Source organism: Ambystoma mexicanum, chromosome 14 (genome assembly GCF_040938575.1).
Source record: "Ambystoma mexicanum isolate Mex_15411 chromosome 14, UKY_AmexF1_1, whole genome shotgun sequence".
Lineage (NCBI taxonomy): Eukaryota > Metazoa > Chordata > Amphibia > Caudata > Ambystomatidae > Ambystoma > Ambystoma mexicanum.
Genome location: NC_090940.1, coordinates 631,900,524 through 631,919,059, shown reverse-complemented (window position 1 = coordinate 631,919,059; position 18,536 = coordinate 631,900,524). Strand labels below are relative to the sequence as shown.

Below are 18,536 nucleotides of genomic sequence, written 5' to 3'. Positions count from 1 at the left end.
AGTGCGGGTGGGCTAGTGGGTCTGGTCCGGCAGCGAGGGCCGCTTCATTACGCCTGCACCTCACCCTCGAGGCTGCTATGTGGGGTGGGGAATGGAGGCCGCCATCTTTTGGCCGCATGTGTTATGGCTGGCAATTCGGTCCACATCTCCGCAATCCAGCAACGGAGGGGGGCCAGGAATCAGCGACGACAGCTGAGGGGGATCCCCCAGCGTGTCCTTAATTTGCAGCCAAAAACAGGGTGTGGATCAGGCGATATTTTCACGCAGTGCACCGCGCCGAACAGGAGCACCTAGGGAGACATACTGATCGCGGCAGCTCCCGACATTTTAAAAAAAATATAATTTACAATTGCACGTTTCTGTTTGGTAAGCTGCACATGGGTCAAAGGCTTTTAGCCTGCAGTCCCCACGTTTCCGTGCTAAAGGTTAATTAGAGCATTATGCTCCCAGCAAAAACAGTTGTCGGATCACGACTGAAAATTCACACTGTCTCAAAGTTCAAGGCAGAGTCTGTGCTCCACGGTAAAGGAAAATGCAGGCTCCTAAAATGCCAGCAGTTTAAAACCCCTCCCCAGTGTGGCCACAATCAGTTAGCCAGAGAGCGGAAGAGCACAGACACCCGCAGCACTGGCCGCTACCACAGTCGTCAATCCGTAAAAGGCACACACCGACCACCAAAGACAAAGCAAAGCGAGTCACACACACAGGACAGCAGGATTCACCCCTTAAGGCGCCCTCAGTATGGGCAACTGTCAAAAAACCACAGTGCTCTAGATTGATTAATAAAATGGCAGTGCATATATCAGAGACATTTAAACAAAGTACTGAGTAGTCTTAATAGTCACCAAGAAGCACTGTAATGGAGGAGAGGAGCTCAAGAGCCATGGCAGACCGTTGTACCCGCTCCCGTCCGTGTCACGCACATATCGAGCCAGGCGTCTCCAGAGGCTAGAGGAAAGGACCCACACAGTTCAACACCACGTGTCAAGCCACACTGAAAGGAAACAGGAAAGCGAATAGGAGGAGGAGGAGGCAAGTGTCAGACTCCGTCCTTGGAAGCTCTGGCAGAGTTGGAAACATTAGATCACAGGAATTGTTTTAGCATTCTAGTGTTCCCCCAACATGGCCGCCACAGCTATATATGGAGACCACGGCCCTTAGAGCAGCGCGTTGTATCGTCATTTTGACACTCTAACGCTGCTGTGCTAGCACTGTATTGTTCCTCCTTGTGCATTTTCCCTGCTCCTGTTCCCGTACCTCCTGTGTGCTCTCTCTCGCTCTATTCGGGGAAGGTACCTCTGTGCACAGGTGACTTGGCGCCGGTGGTTCGGCTCGTTTCTTGTTTTCCAGGTGAGCCAGCTATCGTTCGCTTCCTTGTTTTGGGAAGTTGAGTTCTGTTTCTTTACTTCCGGTCCTGGAGTTGGACCGCAGACACTATTGGTGAGTTTCTTTCTTACTCTTTCTCCTGTGGTCTTTTCGCACTCTCTTGGCGTACCTTTTATTCTTTTCCTAAACTTCTGTACTTATTCAGTCTAATTTCTTTCTGTTATAGAGAGCTTACTTGTATCTTACTTACCTCCTTTCCTTGCCGCTGCCGCCCATTTCTGTAGCGTAAGGATTCTATTCCTTTCGCCTCAGATCCTCCGTTCTTTCGGGGCTTACTCTCCCTCTCCTCTTCTTTTGGCCCTGTTTTCCCAAAGTGCGGTCTGCTTTGCACTATATCTCCTCGAGACTCCTGTTTCCATCTCTCGGTACTGGATACTACATCTTCCAGAATCCACTGCTCCGTGAATCGGTACTGGATACTACATCTTCCAGAAGCCACTGCTCCTCGAATCAGTGTTGGATACTACATCTTCCAGACGGCACTGCTCCTCGAATCAGTGTTGAATACTACATCTTCCAGAAGGCACTGCTCCTCCAGAGACCAACCAGGGAGACCTTGTACTTCTTGCAATCCAAACACCAAGGACCATGCTTCTACGACCCAGGGTTTTTTGTGCCACCGGCTTTTCCCCTGGTTTGTGGTTTGGCTCCTCGGGGATCACCGAGGACAGGTTCCTAATCCTGCCAAGGTGGCCTCTGAGGGAGCTAGACCTTACTTACACCACAAGAAAGAAAAGAAACCTAAAGAAAGAAGGCTCCAGGATCCAAAGAGGACTTCCTCCAGGCGAACACCCGAGCATCGCTACAGCTCTTCAGAATCCTCAGGTGAGAAGAAGGTTCGGGAGGGTAGGCCTCGTCCTAGTCGACCTGACAGAATACAACGCCAAAAGAAAACCATGGCATCCTTGGAGCAATCCCAGGAACTGGTAGTCGCTATGCAGAATCTAACCGCGGAAGAACAGACCCTCCGTAATGAAAATGCCATACTTTACCAACAAGTCACCGTCCGTAATGGGTACCGAGAAGATCTGCCTCCTATGACAGTGTCCATTAACAAGTATGATGGTAATCCAGGAGGTCTGAAGGATTTCATAGATGCTTGCCAGATACATTTTGCCTTTTGAACCCATACATTTGAGACTGCAAGATTGAAGGTGGGTTTTTTGACCACCAACCTTACGGGCAATGCTCTAGCATGGGCTACTCCTTTGGTAACAGACAATAACCCAATTCTTAATGATTACGATCAGTTTCTTGGGAGGTTCAGAGAAAGGTTCGAAAGGCCTGAAGTTACTTACACATCTTTTGAAGCCATGCTCGATGCACGTCAGGGGACGTCAGATGTACAGACTTGCGTCTCTCGTTTTCAGCGATTGGCCGCCAAGGCTGCCTGGCCAGATACAGCTCAACAGACGATATTCCGACAGGGACTACATGAGGAGATAAAGGACGAATTAGCTAGGATTGCTCGTCCGACCTCATTCCAGGAGCTGGTTGCCCTGTCTTTACAGAGAGAATACAGACTGGGAGAACGTCGACAAGAATAGAAAAGGACCCGCACTTACCCTCCTCCGAATCCTTTTCCACAATCTGTCAAGGAGAATATCAGTACTGCAGATTGGAACCACCCGAGGACCTCTAATACCGGAAGAACGCAAGAGGTGGAAAGAAGCAGGTCTCTGTATGTACTGCGGGTCTTCCAAACATCTCCTCCGGAACTGTCCGGAAGTTCCTCCTCGGAGGAAGGGAAACGCCAGCCCCCGGTCTTATGCAAGGGAGATCTCGGGGGAGCAGTCTGTAACCCATGCAGCAACATCAGACCAATACCTGAAGTCGAAGATAATCGTCTAATGGTATTCCTTGTCCATTTGAGGATCACAGAGACTGAGACCAAGGAAGTCCTGGCAATTCTGGACTGCGGAGCCGAAGGTAACTTTCTTGATGTGGAGTAGGCAAGGACAAATAAGATACCTGTACAAAGGAAGCGAACTCCCATTCCAGTAGAAGGAGTAGACGGCACCCCACTATCTTCAGGACCTATTATCTAAGAGACTGAACCCTTGAAGATACACATAGAAGGACATGAAGAATTTCTATCCCTGGACATTATCAGGGCGGCTCATTTTCCGCTAGTGCTGGGAATCCCCTGGTTGCGTAAGCATAATCCCCAGATTGATTGGGCCTTTAACCGTTTAAGTTTCAACTCCTTGTACTGTGAGAAGAATTGTGTGGAATCACCGAGTAGTAAGGCAGAAGCTAAGAGAGAAGTGTTAAGGTCTCCCTGAACTGTAGCTTCTATTCCTTTACAATATCAGGAGTTTGCAGAAGTGTTCGAAGACACTTTACCTAGAACACTCCCACCTCACGGGTTAGAAGACTGCGCCATTGACTTAGAGCCTGGATCCACCGTACCATTTGGACGCATGTATCCTTTGTCACTTCCAGAAAAGAAGGTGCTGAAAGAATATTTGGAGGCGAATCTGCAAAACGGCCTTATTCGTGAGTTTAAATCTTCCTGCGGAGCTTCACTCTTTTTTTTATCCCCAAAAAAGACTTGTCAGAGCTTAGACCATGCATTGACTATCGTGGGCTGAACCGAGTAACCATAAGGTATAGATATCCGATGCCACTCATTCGGGACATCCTCGAGGCAGTTCAAGAAGCAAGGTACTTTACAAAACTAGACCTTCGAGGTGCATACCATTTGTTACAAATAAGGAGAGGAGACGAATAGAAGACTGCATTCCGAACACCCCTGGGCTTGTTCGAATACAGAGTAATGCCATTCGGTCTGGTAAATGCACCTGCAATCTTTCAGAGGTTTATCAATAAGATTTTTGCCGACATGTTATTCCTATCAGTGGTCGTTTATTTGGATAACATTCTCATTTTCACTCGCACTCTGAACGAACACCGCATACAAGTAAGGGAGGTGCTACATCGGTTACTAAAGAACCATCTTCTGGTGAAGCCGGAAAAATGTCAATTTGAAGTAACTTCCATCTCATATTTGGGGTATATCCTAAATCAAGATGGCATCTTAATGGATCCCATGAAGGTTAAGGTGGTGAAGCAGTGGAAAGAACCTCAGAATGTGAAAGAATTACAAAGATTCTTAGGATTGGCAAATTTCTACAGGCGATTTATACCGCATTTTTCTCAACTGGTATTGCCGATCACGGCCCTACTCAAAAAGGGGGTTAAGTTTGCCTTTGGTCAGGAAGCCTGAGATGCCTTCCAACAGTTGAAGAATTTGTTTACCACTGCACCCGTTATGATCCAACCAGATCAGAGCAAGCAATTCTTCCTCGAAACTGATGCTTCTGAAGGAGCCCTGGGAGCAGTACTTTTGCAAAGGGCTGAGGACAACCAGGAACACCCAGTAGCTTACTACTCAAGGACATTATCAGCGAGTGAACGCAATCTCGGTCATTGAGAAGAAGTTGCTTGCTATTAAACAGGCCTGTCAGGAATGGCGTCATTTACTTCAGGGAGCCAATCACCAATTCATCATCAGAACCGACCATAGAAATTTAAAGGTTCTGCAGCAGATGGAGTGTGCCAACTCCCGCCATGCACGATGGGCCTATTTCTTTTCACAGTATGACTTCCTCATAACATACATACCTGGCACTCGAAATCAAGTAGCAGATGCTTTGTTACGCAGCCTAGGATATGATCCAGGATGGACTCCTGGTACTGAACGTATCTTTCCTTCCAATAAGATTCTCTCTGCAGTCACCCCTTTAGAACAAGAGATTCAACAGCAATATCGGATATCACCAAGTTTGCCAGGCGACCAGTCATTAGACCGAAAGGAAGATGGTCTCTATTACTTTGGAGAGGCCTTGTATTAACCAACAGAATCTCTCCGAAATCAAGCCTTATCCTGGTATCATGATACACCCCTGGCAGGACATCCAGGAATCAAGAAGACACAAGAACTAGTCACTCGTCGGTTTTGGTGGTCTTCCATACCACAGGATGTCAAGAGGTATGTCAGCTCTTGTCCAACCTGTGCTGCCAGCAAGACATCTACTAGCAGACTGTTGGGTCTCTTACAACAGCCTCCACTACCCACTCACCCCTGGCAGCATATTTCCACAGACTTTATAGTGGACCTACCAGAATCCCAGGGCAAGACCACTATCATGGAAACAATTGATTCATTTAGTAAATTTGCTCACTTCTCCGCCCTCGCTCGACTTCCTACAGCTCCAGAAACCGCTGAAGTGTTCTTACGTGACATAGTCTGGCTACATGGGTTGCCCAGAACAATTATCTCGGACAGGGGCACTCAGTTTACCTCGAAATTTTGGTCATCATTATGTAAACAATTAGGCATGCATAGAGCTCTGTCTTCTGGGTATCACCCTCAAAGTAATGGGTAGACGGAGAGACTAAACGCCAGTCTGGAGCAATATTTAAGATGTTTTTGTAGCTCAGAACAAGAGAAGTGGGCTTCCTTCCTTTCACAGGCGAAATTTGCTTATAACAACAGCATCCATACTTCCATCCGCATGAGTCCTTTTTTTTGCACCTACGGGTACAACCCCCAACATCTCCTTTGGACGGGAATTGCAGCCACAAGCTCTCCTACTATAGACAGTATCCTCACGGACATTCAGAGGGCACATGCCAGTCGACAGGAATATAAGAGATGGGCAGATCGCAAGAGGCCTAATCCAGAGTGGAAGCAGGGTACACTGGTCTGGTTATCTACGAGGTTTCTTCCCAAATAGGTGCATACAGGCAAGTTCGCTCCCCGCTACATCAGACCTTATCCTGTACTCAAGCAGATCAACCCAGTGGCCTTCCAAATACGATTACCTAAGAGCTTACATCGGATTCATCCAGTATTTCACACTACATTACTTAAGAAATACACAGAAGACCCTTTTCATAGAAAGATCCAGAAAAGAAGACCAACAGTGGTGGATAGCCCGAAGATTACGAGGTTTCATGCTTGGTGGACTCCCGTTATCACCGGGGACGATTAGAGTACCTAGTACATTGGAAGGGCTACTCAGTGGAGGAGAGAACCTGGGAACCCCAGAGTCACATCCATGCACCCAAACTCATAAGAAGATTCCACCAGTTATTTCCACACAAACCTGGGGGTACCCAGAAGTGAAGAGGGCATACTGTTAGACTCCGTCCTTGGAAGCTCTGGCAGAGCTGGAAACATTCGATCACAGGAATTGTTTTAGCATTCTAGTGTTCCCCCAACATGGCCGCCACAGCTATATATGGAGACCACGCCCCTTAGAACAGTGTGTTGTATCGTCATTTTGACACTCTAACGCTGCTGTGCTAGCACTGTATTGTTCCTCTTTGTGCCTTTTCCCTGCTCCTGTTCCCGAACCTCCTGTGTTCTCTCTCTCTCTCTATCCGGTGAAGGTACCTCTGTGCACAGGTGACTTGGCGCCAGTGGTTCGGCTCGTTTCTTGTTTTCCAGGTAAGCCAGCTATTGTTCGCTTCCTTGTTTTGGGAAGTTGAGTTCTGTTTCTTTACTTCCGGTCCGGGAGTTGGACCTCGGACACTATCATTGAGTTTCTTTCTTACTCCTGTGGTCTTTTCGCGCCCTCTTGGCGTACCTTTTATTCTTTTCCTAAACTTCTGTACTTATTCAGTCTAATTTCTTTCTGTTATAGAGAGCTTACCTGTATCTTACTTACCCCTTTCCTTGCCGTTGCCACCCATTTCTGTAGCATAAGGATTCTATTCCTTTCGCCTCGGATCCTCCGTTCTTTCGGGGCTTACTCTCCCTCTCTTCTTTTCTTCTTTCGGCCCTGTTTTCCCAAAGTGCAGTCAGCTCTGCACTATATCTCCTCGAGACTCCTGTTTCCATGTCTCGGTACTAGATACTACATCTTCCAGAAGCCACTGCTCCGTGAATCGGTACTGGATAATACATCTTCCAGAAGGCACTGCTCCTCGAATCAGTGTTGAATGCTACATCTTCCAGAAGGCACTGCTCCTCCAGAGACCAACTAGGGAGACCTTGTACTTCTTGCAATCCAAACACCAAGGACCACGCTTCTGCGACCCAGGGTTTTTTGTGCCACCGGCTTTTCCCCTGGTTTGGGGTTTGACTCCTCGGGGTTCACCAAGGACAGGTTCCTAATCCTGCCAAGGTGGCCTCTGAGGGAACCAGACCTTACTTACACCACAAGAAAGAAAAGAAACCTAAAGAAAGAAGGCTCCAGGATCCAAAGAGGACTTCCTCCAGACGAACACCCGAGCATCGCTACAGCTCTTCAGAATCCTCAGGTGAGGGGAAGGTTCGGGAGGGTAGGCGTCGATCTGACAACAAGTTTCTCTATCAGCTGCTTCCGACAAAGCTTCAAAACGTATACTAAATCTGTTTTACTGGCAATGTGAACAGCTAGTATCAGATAACCCCAAAAGGGTAATAGAGGGAGACTGGAGAGAACTACCTGGGATGAAACGACACATCTCAAAAGCCAAGAGAGAAAGACTGGAGAAAGCACGACCCAATATGGTATATTAATGCCAGGAGAGTATGAGAATAGAAGGGAAAGCACTAAAGAAAGATCCCAGTCGAGAAACCTTATACAAGGGGATTCAGTTCCACGTAATAGAACCAAGGGTGAATTGAGAGACTTTATGAGAGACAAGAGTGTGAGAATGAATGTAAAGACTCACTCCCTACAGCAGATCTTTAAAGAAGGCACACAACCTGGGAGTGTTGTTCAAGAATTAGGAGAGCTCATGGAGGAGACTTCCAGGGTTTATTGAAGAAGGTTATGAGAGGAAATGGGTGAAACCGAGACATTTCATCCAGAGACTATTGAAGAAATCACTATCTCAAGAGAATAAGGATCTTCTCATGGATGAGTCTAGGTTGTTTATATTAGTGGTAGGGTCAGGTAGAGTTAGGCTTGGCCTGGGAATATTTTCACTTTGGACTTCCTGACGACTGACTAGCACCTTTAGTTCCTTTAGATAGGTATGTTTACCCCTTTAGCAATAGGGAAAGTGGGTCCTTATCTATATAATTTAATTAAAAACAATAAAATGGCCTTAAAGTGTACAACTCCTTCTTCCAACCTGCCACACCATCCGAACATAACACTTAATACTGTGTAAAGAAAAAAATATCTTTTGAATTTTGCATTGGGAATTACATTTTCTCTTGTAACTAACTATTGGATGGGAGGTCGTAGAGATGTAATTTTATTTTTAAAAAATGTTCAGGCTGAAAACTGCAATGAGCAGGATGTAAAACGATATTTATGTTAAATTATGTTCCTTATATAAATTAGACAAATGTGGAAATCTACATGCAGAAATGGTGCGTGCCAGTGATTTATATTTGTGTAGTGCCAGACACAACAAGCCCGTAGAAATCAGGGCGTGGAGCCTGTTACTTTAAGATGGAAACATTATTGATGTATAAAGGTATCGGCATAAAAAGGCAAAATTTGCAACTCATTACAAATTGAAAACTGCAATTATAGGCCAATTTGCTTGTTAGATGTTCTGGGGAACATTTTTGACCCCTTCGATTAGAGCATGTTGTTAAATCTATATAAATCAAAATGTAAATGTTTGTTTAAAATCTTAAATCTCTGAAAGTTCTTCACTGATTGCTTTGAAATTTTGACACAATGTTGCATTCAAATAGGCGCCTGTTTTTATATACCTACTATGAAAAAAACAGCGCCATCTGTTGGACATAAAAGCAATACATTCTATACTAAATATTTTACTGAAAATCAGCGACATCTGTTGGACGTAAAAGCACCACACGCTATACTAAATATTTTACAATTCCATTTCAATGTTTCCAATTTAGAATGGCTCAAATACGTGCCGAGGAAGCAGCAGAGCGAAGTGCAGCCAGACTTCAGGATGCACGGTTGCGAGCACAGCGATCATGTTCTGCAGCTTCAGACCTGCTTCGTTCTCAACAGAATGAACGTGACGGGCTGAAAGTGGCTGAAAGACGTCAACGAGAAACAGCAGATCAGCTTCAAACACGACTCCGTGCTCAGCAATCACGTGATTACAATCGCCTTGCTTTCCTGTACAACCCAGCTGATGATTATAGTTTGAGCCGGCATGTTCTCATTGGCACCATGGCTCAACTGTGTCCTTATTGCAAGGCTCTGAAATTTAATGGAGAAACGAAAGGAATGTGTTGCGCCGCCAGGAAAATCAAACTGCCTCAACTTGGAGAAATATTCCAGAATACCGCACAAGGCAAATTACATTACACCAACTTCGTCCGGCGCTATTAGAGCTGGATCCCAAGTTGTTGGAGGATGGGGGGTGGTAAGTCCCCATTCCCATTGGGTCAATTGGACCAATGGGTCATTCTGGGTGCTATTACTGCGGCACTATTAGCCCCACCTTCAATGGCCTGAGACAAGGCTGTGTCTTGCTTCTGGCATTGTTTAACCTCTACATCTCAGATTTGGTGAGCCATTAAGTAAAATCAGAGCATTCCCACCCATCTTGGGAGAGGGAAAAATACATTAGCCATTTTTTGTTGACAATTTAGTTAGTCTGGATTACACACCGATAGGTCTTTGAATGGAAGGACTGTCTTTATGACAAGGAATTGTATAGTTGTAATTGAGTCAAAATCCAGAAAAATCTAAAACAAAATCATAAACCCTGGTCCTACACATGGAAAATCAACAACGTTGATAAAGAGGTGGTTGATAAATTCATCCATCTAGGATTTCCATTTTTGGATAGGCTACTTATCTCCCCTCTTTTTCTTCGGTTAAAAGAAAAAGAGTTGTACTTTCCATCTCAATGAATTCATATTAACTGGGAATATGGTTGATATTCCTTCCTTACTGTGATTCAATATTGCAATTCGAAAGTGATTCCAGCCCTCGCTTATGGTTCCAAGATAATTCACATAGCAAGCATGCTTAAATGGGACATATTGGAGGCAATGTTATGGAGGGGAGTATTAGGATTACCTAATTGTATACCCCATCTCAATTATTTAGGTACCAACTGGGCCTCACCTCTCAGAACAATAGTACAGTGCAAACCGCTGCAAAAATATTAGAAAATATCTGCTCCTCCTGAGCACTCGCTGTTTTATAATATAAATCTGGCTGCAAATAAACCTACAACTAACCCGGTTACATCTTAGTGCAAAAATGTCAAGCTCTTCTTGGTAGTGCAGATATTAAATTGACTTTCTGCATGCTCATTCCAGACTTAGTTAAAACAAAGTTTAGGTTGATGGATTCATGTAGAACGTGAGACAAAGTGCCTACATATAGTTTACTAACTTGGCTCAGTAGAGAGGAGACGGATATAGGTATTTTACCAATTTATCTTATTACATTTCCTAATGATAAATGGTGAAAACATTTTATGAAAATTAGGCTCAATAGGTTTCCAACCTTAGAAATTATAGAACGGCATAAATTGATCCCTAGATTCAATAGGTGATATAGATTATGGGATCTTGTGCCTAAAATTTTACATATGTCTATTTTATGTAATTGTCTTGACAAGGAAAGAATGCATTTATAAAAATGTTTTCTAAATGGATGTGTAGGAGAGGTTTTCTGGATGAGAATTTTAACAGGCCCTTAAAAGGGGTTCGAATTGGCAGCTATCCGTTTGGTGCTATACAAATGTTGTCTTCCGAAATTCTCATTGTGAAATGTACTGATGAATTTCATTTACCATTTCTTTATTCTTTTTTTCTGGTAACTATTTTAGGTGAATGTATTTTATAAACATTTGTATTTGTTGTGTGATAACATTTTACAGTTGAGGTTTGTTTTATGAACCAATTCACAATTTAAAAAAGCAAGCATTGTATGCTGATACTGCTAAGCGGGTCAAATCTACGTCTTGCACACCTAAGCACCTCTATTTCACTGTAGAGTAATGTGGCGGATCAGAAGAAAGGCACAGACTATTATGGGACATCTTTTAGGACGGCTTATTAAATAATAACTGTCAGTTCTAACTTTCCTTATCACTATCGGTGGTCCCTGCCTATCTTACTAATGTGCTCATCCGTCAGTCGTGAAAGTCCAAATAGTAAAATCCACTGTCCAAACTAACCTAACTGACTTTACCACTATGAAAACTAACTTAAATCTGGAGAATGACTCCCTTCTCTCAGGATACCTTTAGTATCTGTCCATGAATAAGTATCAGATTTTTAAATGGCCTTTTGTGACTTTAATTATTCTCTGTAATCCTTCAGAAAAAAACTTCAACACAAACCTTCACCTCTTTCTCTCCAATCTCACAATAGGAATTTCTCTCGCTTCTAGCACAAAGCCACCCATCAGGTGCCCCCATGAGGACCCCTGCCCGCCCACCCTCCTCATAAAAATGCCAACTTCAACCTGTGAAGGCAGCATCGCACAGTCAATCCTTAACTACTCCATAACATCGGTAACCTTCCCGGGAGCCCTAAAAACTTCAAAAAAACCTACACTCAACCCACTCCTCCCCCAGAACTACCAGCCAATCTCCAACACCTACTTCATGGCCAAACCTCTGGACCGCACAGCGTACAAGCAGCTTGGCCTTTTCACTGAAGCCAACAACCTCCTTGACCCTGCACAATCTGGCTTCAGACCACTCAGAACCGAATCCTCCCTAGTGTCTGTCTGGGACGACCTAAAAAGAACAGCTCATGCGGTTGGCTGCGCTGTACTCATCCTTCTTGACCTGTCTTCCATTGATCACACCATCTTCTTCAACATCTAACTAAATAAACCCTCTGCCTGCACTCATCCTCTCCCACAATCTTACCTGCTACAACTACGCAGACAACACTCAGATCATCCTTAAAATCCCAAAATCGCAAGGCCCCAACCGTCCAGATCTGTCATCATGCCTTTCGGATATTGATGTCTGGATGACGACCAACTACCTCATCCTCAATCCGGGGAAAACTGAAATCCTAGTCTGCGGGAAAACATTGCTCCTCCTGCAACCTATTCCCTGGCCGCAATTCCTAGCCCACCCACCGGCAACCTCCAACTCAGTGAAAAACCTGGGATGAAACTGGGTAAAGATTTATCCCTCGCCCAACAAGTCAACTTCGTTTCCAGAACCAGTTTCTTCCACCTAAGCATCCTCAGGAATATCTTCCCTTATCTCACCTATCCTCACCGCTTCTCCGCCATCATCTCGATCATCCTTTCCCGCTTAGACTACGCAAACGGCCTTTACCTAGGCGCGCCCACGTTTCAGCCAAGGAAACTGCAAATAATAATTGGTCGACACACTACCTTGAAAGCCACGTGCATCACCCAAAGGGCCATCCATAACACCGGGCCGGAATTCCTTCAAGACAAAATCACCTGCTACCATCCCTCAAGGACTCTCCGATCTCGCACACCATCTCTCCTAGCGGTCCCACATTACAACTCATCCACACTGGGATCCTCTTTCTCTGTCCAAGTGGCGATCATCTGGAACTCCCTACGCCTGCACATTTGCAATATTGACAACCACCTGGCATACCACACAATACCGACAGCGTTCGTAGAGGCACACCGTAACAAACTATCATCCTCCACAAACACAAGAATACCCCTACCCACCAACACCCCAGGGATGTCGGCAGCATTCGCAGAGGCACACCGTAACAAACTATCATCCTCACACCCTCCCATCCCCCCAGGCCCATCTCCCACAGCTCAGACCTTCGTTTCAGGGAGACCACGAATAGCGAGACCAGCCAATCGCATTGAACCAAGAAAAGGAACACTGCAGTCAAACTCCATCCAAGCCTATGGTACGTATACCTTAAACCAAGTCTGTGGACACAGGCCGCTGGCATGGCCACCCATCCATGCACCCTAGAATGCAGCTATGGCTACGCTGTTCCTGTCTAGCAGCACACATAGCTGTCCACACTGAAACCCCTTAAGCACCCCAACGCCTCTGCCACTAGTATACAGTGACGGCCAACAAAAATAAATTGGGTCTAACTGGGCACACATCGAATCTTCAGCACTAGAACTCTATCCTAAACCACCAACAGCACCAACCCACGTGCCTGACCTCCGGGCTGCTTACTGGAGCCTAGCCAGCCCACCAAAGTCCTGAACCGGCAAAAATGCACACAAGTAGCTTTTAATTTAAACTCTTAGAACCTCCCACAAATGGACTGCAGTCACTAGGGCGTTCCAACCACAAAGCGCATTGAGGCCATACAAATGGAGACAGGGCATTATATAAATGACCAATAAAATGCAATAGAGCTTCTGGATATTCCCCTTTCTTTAAATACTTAATTTCTTGCTTTCTTAATGCATATCCCCTCTTGTGGGGATTTCTCAGTGTATTAAATCATTCCCCACGGCTTCGGGTTGCTACCCGTGAGGGGTCAGTTATAAGAGGCGGGCATAAAGCTGTGGTATTCTCAAAGTCAGACATTTTTATTAAACAAAAATGGGTTGTTAAAAACCCTCTCTAGCCCTATTCTGCAGAGGAATTACCCTGTCTCAAAACTAAAACTAGAGTTCTGTACGTGTCAAGGAGTCAACAATTTAACAGCTGTCCTTGTGTACAAAACATTCCAAGGTGGCACAACGGTGCAAGGAAATATCTTTTGGCTTGGTATTAACAAAATGGGTTCACAAAAACAAATATAAGGATGACTAAAAAAAAAAGTAGTTTCCAAGGAAAGACCTTTGGATCCAGAGGATGGTTCCTATCGCCAGAATTATTAGGTAGGATGGCAAAAGTGTCTCTTTAGCCAACAGCTCCTTTTGTGTCTTTGTACTGGACTTAAAAATTTTTGTTCAAATAATAAATTCCATGACTGTCTTTCTTTAACTTGGTCAAACTATAAATTCCATAAGTTTTCTTTAGGTCTTCTTGTAACTCTTGCAGATTTTCTGGTGTACTCCTCTGCCAGGAATCCTTCTAGGGTGTTTTCAGATCCCCTGGTATAATTCCATGCCAGGTATATTCCCGCAATGTCTGAAACTTTATACAACTTCAGGTGCCTGGTATTCTTGTCGGCCAGGAATTCTTTCGTGGATTCTCAGATCCCCTGGTGTACTCCCCAGCAAGATGTTTTCCCACAATGACAAAAACGTTATATAACTTCATGTGCCTGGTATTCTTCCGGCCAGGACTTCTTTTGTGGGCTTCAACGATCCCCTGGTATACTCCCCTGCCAGGTATCTTCCCACAATGACAGAAACTTTATGTAACTTCAAGTGCCTGGTATTCTTGTCGGCCAGGAGTTCTTATTTGTGTCACTGTTCTTGTCACTAGAGAACAGTAGCATATATCTTGAGGTGCTGGCAATATTTTATTTATTTATTTTTATTTATTGTGCATTTGTTAGTCACTTATACAGCAAGTGAATTGTGTTTTGAAGCGCCCTCAGGGCAACAGGGAGTGAACATGGGTTTGAAAACAATCTATACAATGGAAGATAGAGGCGGATCTACTAGGTTTTATGGGCATTCAGAGCCTGCAAGTGCAGAGTAAGAAGAGGTCGGAGGGAGTGGAGGGTAAGTGCTGGAATGCCTGTGCTTGTGGGTGAGCAGCAGATGTAAGTGCTCAGTGTAGTAAGCGCTAGGGAGCGTTGAGCTGCAATAAGTAGGTAAGTGCAGGCTTACAGTGGCGTAGGCCAGTGGGTGCCTGCACTTACCTACTTATTGCAGCTCAACGCTGCAATAATCCAGTGGGTGCCAAACAAAGTTCTGTGAGTGGCCAGAGTCTGACGCCATTGGGTGTGAGGTTAGCAGAGGTGGGAAGGAGGAAGTGAAAAGGAAAGTCTTGAGGAGCTTCCGAAATTTGAGAAGGTCCAGCTCAAGAGAAAAAGGAAGGGGGAGACTGTTCCAGTGGGAGCCAGCTGAGGAAAGAGATCGTCCTTCGGCCCTCTGTTTAGCGAAACGCTTTACACACACACACAGAGTTGGTACCAGAGGAATGTAGAGGTCTAGAGGGAGAGTATTTAGTAAGAGCAAGTTGCAGATAGCGTGGTCCCAGGCCCAGGACAGCCTTATGGATGACACAGGGAATATGAATTCAATCCGTGCAGCAACCGGGAGCCAGTGGAGTTCTTTTTTGGCAATGGTAACGCTTGCTTTATCTTTCCCACCACATTGGTATCTCATGCATCTGTATTTGCTTGGGGTTTGTTGTTGCTTTTTGCCTCGTCGGCATTCAGATATTCTGCTTATTGAATATTGAATCAATATTGCATTAAAACCACTTTTGAGTATTGTCCATATCAGCAGTCTCATACCATTCAAGTCTCTTTATTTATCAACGTCTTTTGATTCAGCAGGCCTGATGTACCAAAACAAACACAAAGTTCCTTTCCTCTTACAGGTACTTAATTCCGGTAATTCACTCTTCACCCTGCTTCCCCCTCAGCCAAGACCTAGATCCTTTTAGCATAACGTTTTGCACAGGCTTTGCTCTGCCGGGCTCAAACCGGTCTTTCACCTTTCACACAATGTTTGTAGGTTATTCTTTTTTGGGTGACTCGCGGCTCACTCCGGATCCCCCTCAGCTGGGCTCAAATCCTTCCTCTTACACAATTAGTCTCCCTCAGCCGGGCTCGGACCAATTTCAGTTCGCATTAACTATCGAAGACTTTTGAATGTGCACAGGGTTTAGCTTGACCCGTTGCAGGACCATTTCGATTTCACAATTCCTTTTTACACTTGCCGCTTCTCAGTTGGATAACCTAACGGAGGTCTTCGAATGAGCACCCACGTGGTTCCGGAGCACTCTGTATACGGTATCTATCTTGGCTTCAAAAGTTCAGCGACTCTTTTAATGTTCAATTATATTTGCGTCGCTTTTCACATACGCTTTACACACCATTATCTTCAGATTTCTTTATACAATGTTGCCACTTGCAACCTTGGTTCTATCACAAACTGGTTTTCTATCAGCCTCCCTGGCTCACCGGATGTGCTGACTTTACTGGCGCTGCTTTGTTGTAGGAGACCAGGACAGTACCACGGCGGTAAAGCTCCTCCTCGCCTTGGCTATCGGTGCGGGAGAGCCCCGGGTACCTCCAACACACAATGCAGGGTTCTTCAGCTTTAATTCCAGGTCTTATGTTTCTTATTCTCGAAGGTTTGTGAAAGTAATGTTTTTTCTCTCAAAAGGTCAAGGGCAATTCCCTCCCTGCAACGCTCTCTGGTCTTGCCGTCTTTCTCCTCATATTAAACTGCCATTTTGGAACTGCTGATTCCTCGTGTGCTTTGCCTTGCTCAGAGTGTGCATTCACGCTCTGCCTTTTATCCATGTGGGGAAGTGTGATAAAAGTCAGGTGAGTGTGTGTAATAATCAGTAATTGCCTGACTGCCTGAACATTGTGTTGGGTCATGTCAGGTACACAGCTCGGGTGTTGGTCTGTTTTCTCTCACAGTGAGCTGTCCGTGAGAAAGTGTTTGTGTCGGGAAAGGGGGTTGGTTGAGTTCCTAAGTATCCTACCTGGTAGGATGGTGAAAAGTGTTACAGGGAAGGGGATACCGCGTCTCACCATCCGGTGTCCCACTCCCCAAAGGACCCTCATCCAGGTGATCCTTCTGCACGGGGACACGCCCAGGAACTGGATACAAAAGTGATGGATGTGTCCTGGCCATCTGGATGGCAGATCCCCGGGGACTAGCAGGTGAGACACTTTCGGTTTTCTCACATACCCTTCCCCTATGCAAGGTGGAAATGACTGGTCTTTGTTCAGGTTCTTCATTGTTAAGACCTGGGAAAGAACAGGGATGAGATTTATCCAAGGAGTCTTGCATATTCTACTGATTTTATTTTAACTTTCTAGGTAGAGGTGAGGTGGTTTTATTGGTCTCTCGAAAATAACCAACAAACTGGTCTCTAGGGGTTGACTCTGGTTTTATGGGTTCTTTATACCTTGTGGGAGGTTCATGGGATTCCGTCTTTTCCCAGTCCTATATTGGAGAGTTTTGGGAATCGTTATTAGAGTGCCAGAAGTCGTGGGGTGAAAACTCTATAGGAAGGTGGGGGCTTCTGCAAAAGAGTGGAAAATGTAGGGCAATATCGACCTACAACGACATCCTCAGGGAGCCCAGGAATAATGGCTGAAGATATTAAACATGACTTGCCCCTGATGTTAATGTACATGGGTATTTTGGGATATATTTAATTGTCTCTGTGTACACAGGTAACTAACTAGGGTATCATTCTTGAAGTCCGTTGTTGTGACCAAGTCGGCTCTTACGGCGGTTTGCTTTCTACCTGAGTCAATTAGCACCTTCATTTGCTTCCCATTTACCCAAGCTTTTTCATATGCAAAGTGAGCAGAAGACTGACACAAATGTATGTTGAAGGTCTCTAGATCCTTTTCGGGTTCGTCCCACTCTTCTAGCCTATTTCCATAGGTTCTTCTTTTACATTTTCAGACAGTACCTGGCCAAATACCCAGTTTCTCTACATGAAAATCAGATAGGGTGGTTGGTCTGCTTCCTTTAGGTTCCTCCCTTTTACTTTCTTCTCTACTTTTGGAGTAGAATCATTTGGCTTCTATTCTTTCCTTCGGTATCCATTCCTTGATTTTATATGACCCTCCTTGTTTGTCTACTCCCTGAGGTGGGGATCAGTGGGTAGGTTTGTAATATTTATTTTACTCACCTCGATGTACCGCGTGGAAGTGTTTGGCTAAATCTGAGTGGTTTTGTGCAGTTTCAATGGCCAGGGCTAGGGTAGGTCGATTTAATTGTAATACAGCCTTTTGCAGAAAAGGGGGCAAGGAATTGGTGAACTGTTCTAAAGTAATTATTTCTATTCATTCTTCCATGGATTTGTTATTAATCTGAAGGGCTACAGTATGTTTGATATGTTCACCCATTCCAAAGGGGGTTTCTCCAGGATTTAATCTAATGGCCCTCAATTTTTGCCGATAGCAGTTACAAGTTTGGCCTACTCTTTTCAATAGCCCCTCTTTTATGGCTATAAAGGTGGCTCCATGGGAAAGATTAAGTAGTTGGTAGGCAGTCTGTAGTTCACCTTTCAACAGGGGCCCCAAATAACATATTTTTAGATTTTCTTCCCATCCTTACTCTTCAGCTAATCGTTCATAATTCAGAAAGAAGTTCCCTAGATCTTCGCCTTCTAGGTATGATTGAAGTATCCCCTGGGGCAGTAGGGGTCTGGCTTGCAACTCGATC

The 18,536-nt window shown here is 45.0% G+C and overlaps 1 protein-coding gene and 1 long non-coding RNA gene across 2 annotated transcripts in view; one reads left to right on the top strand and one right to left on the bottom strand.

The window, feature by feature from the left end:
- Nucleotides 1-14,199, top strand: part of LOC138527082 (uncharacterized) — a 33,387-nt gene extending 19,188 nt beyond the window's left edge. Inside the window, exon 2 of the long non-coding RNA XR_011283810.1 lies at nt 9,209-14,199. This is a non-coding gene — a long non-coding RNA (uncharacterized lncRNA). The remainder of the gene's footprint in view (nt 1-9,208) is intronic.
- Nucleotides 1-18,536, bottom strand: part of TRAF3 (TNF receptor associated factor 3) — a 460,451-nt gene that overhangs the window by 425,492 nt on the left and 16,423 nt on the right. The window lies entirely within an intron of this gene.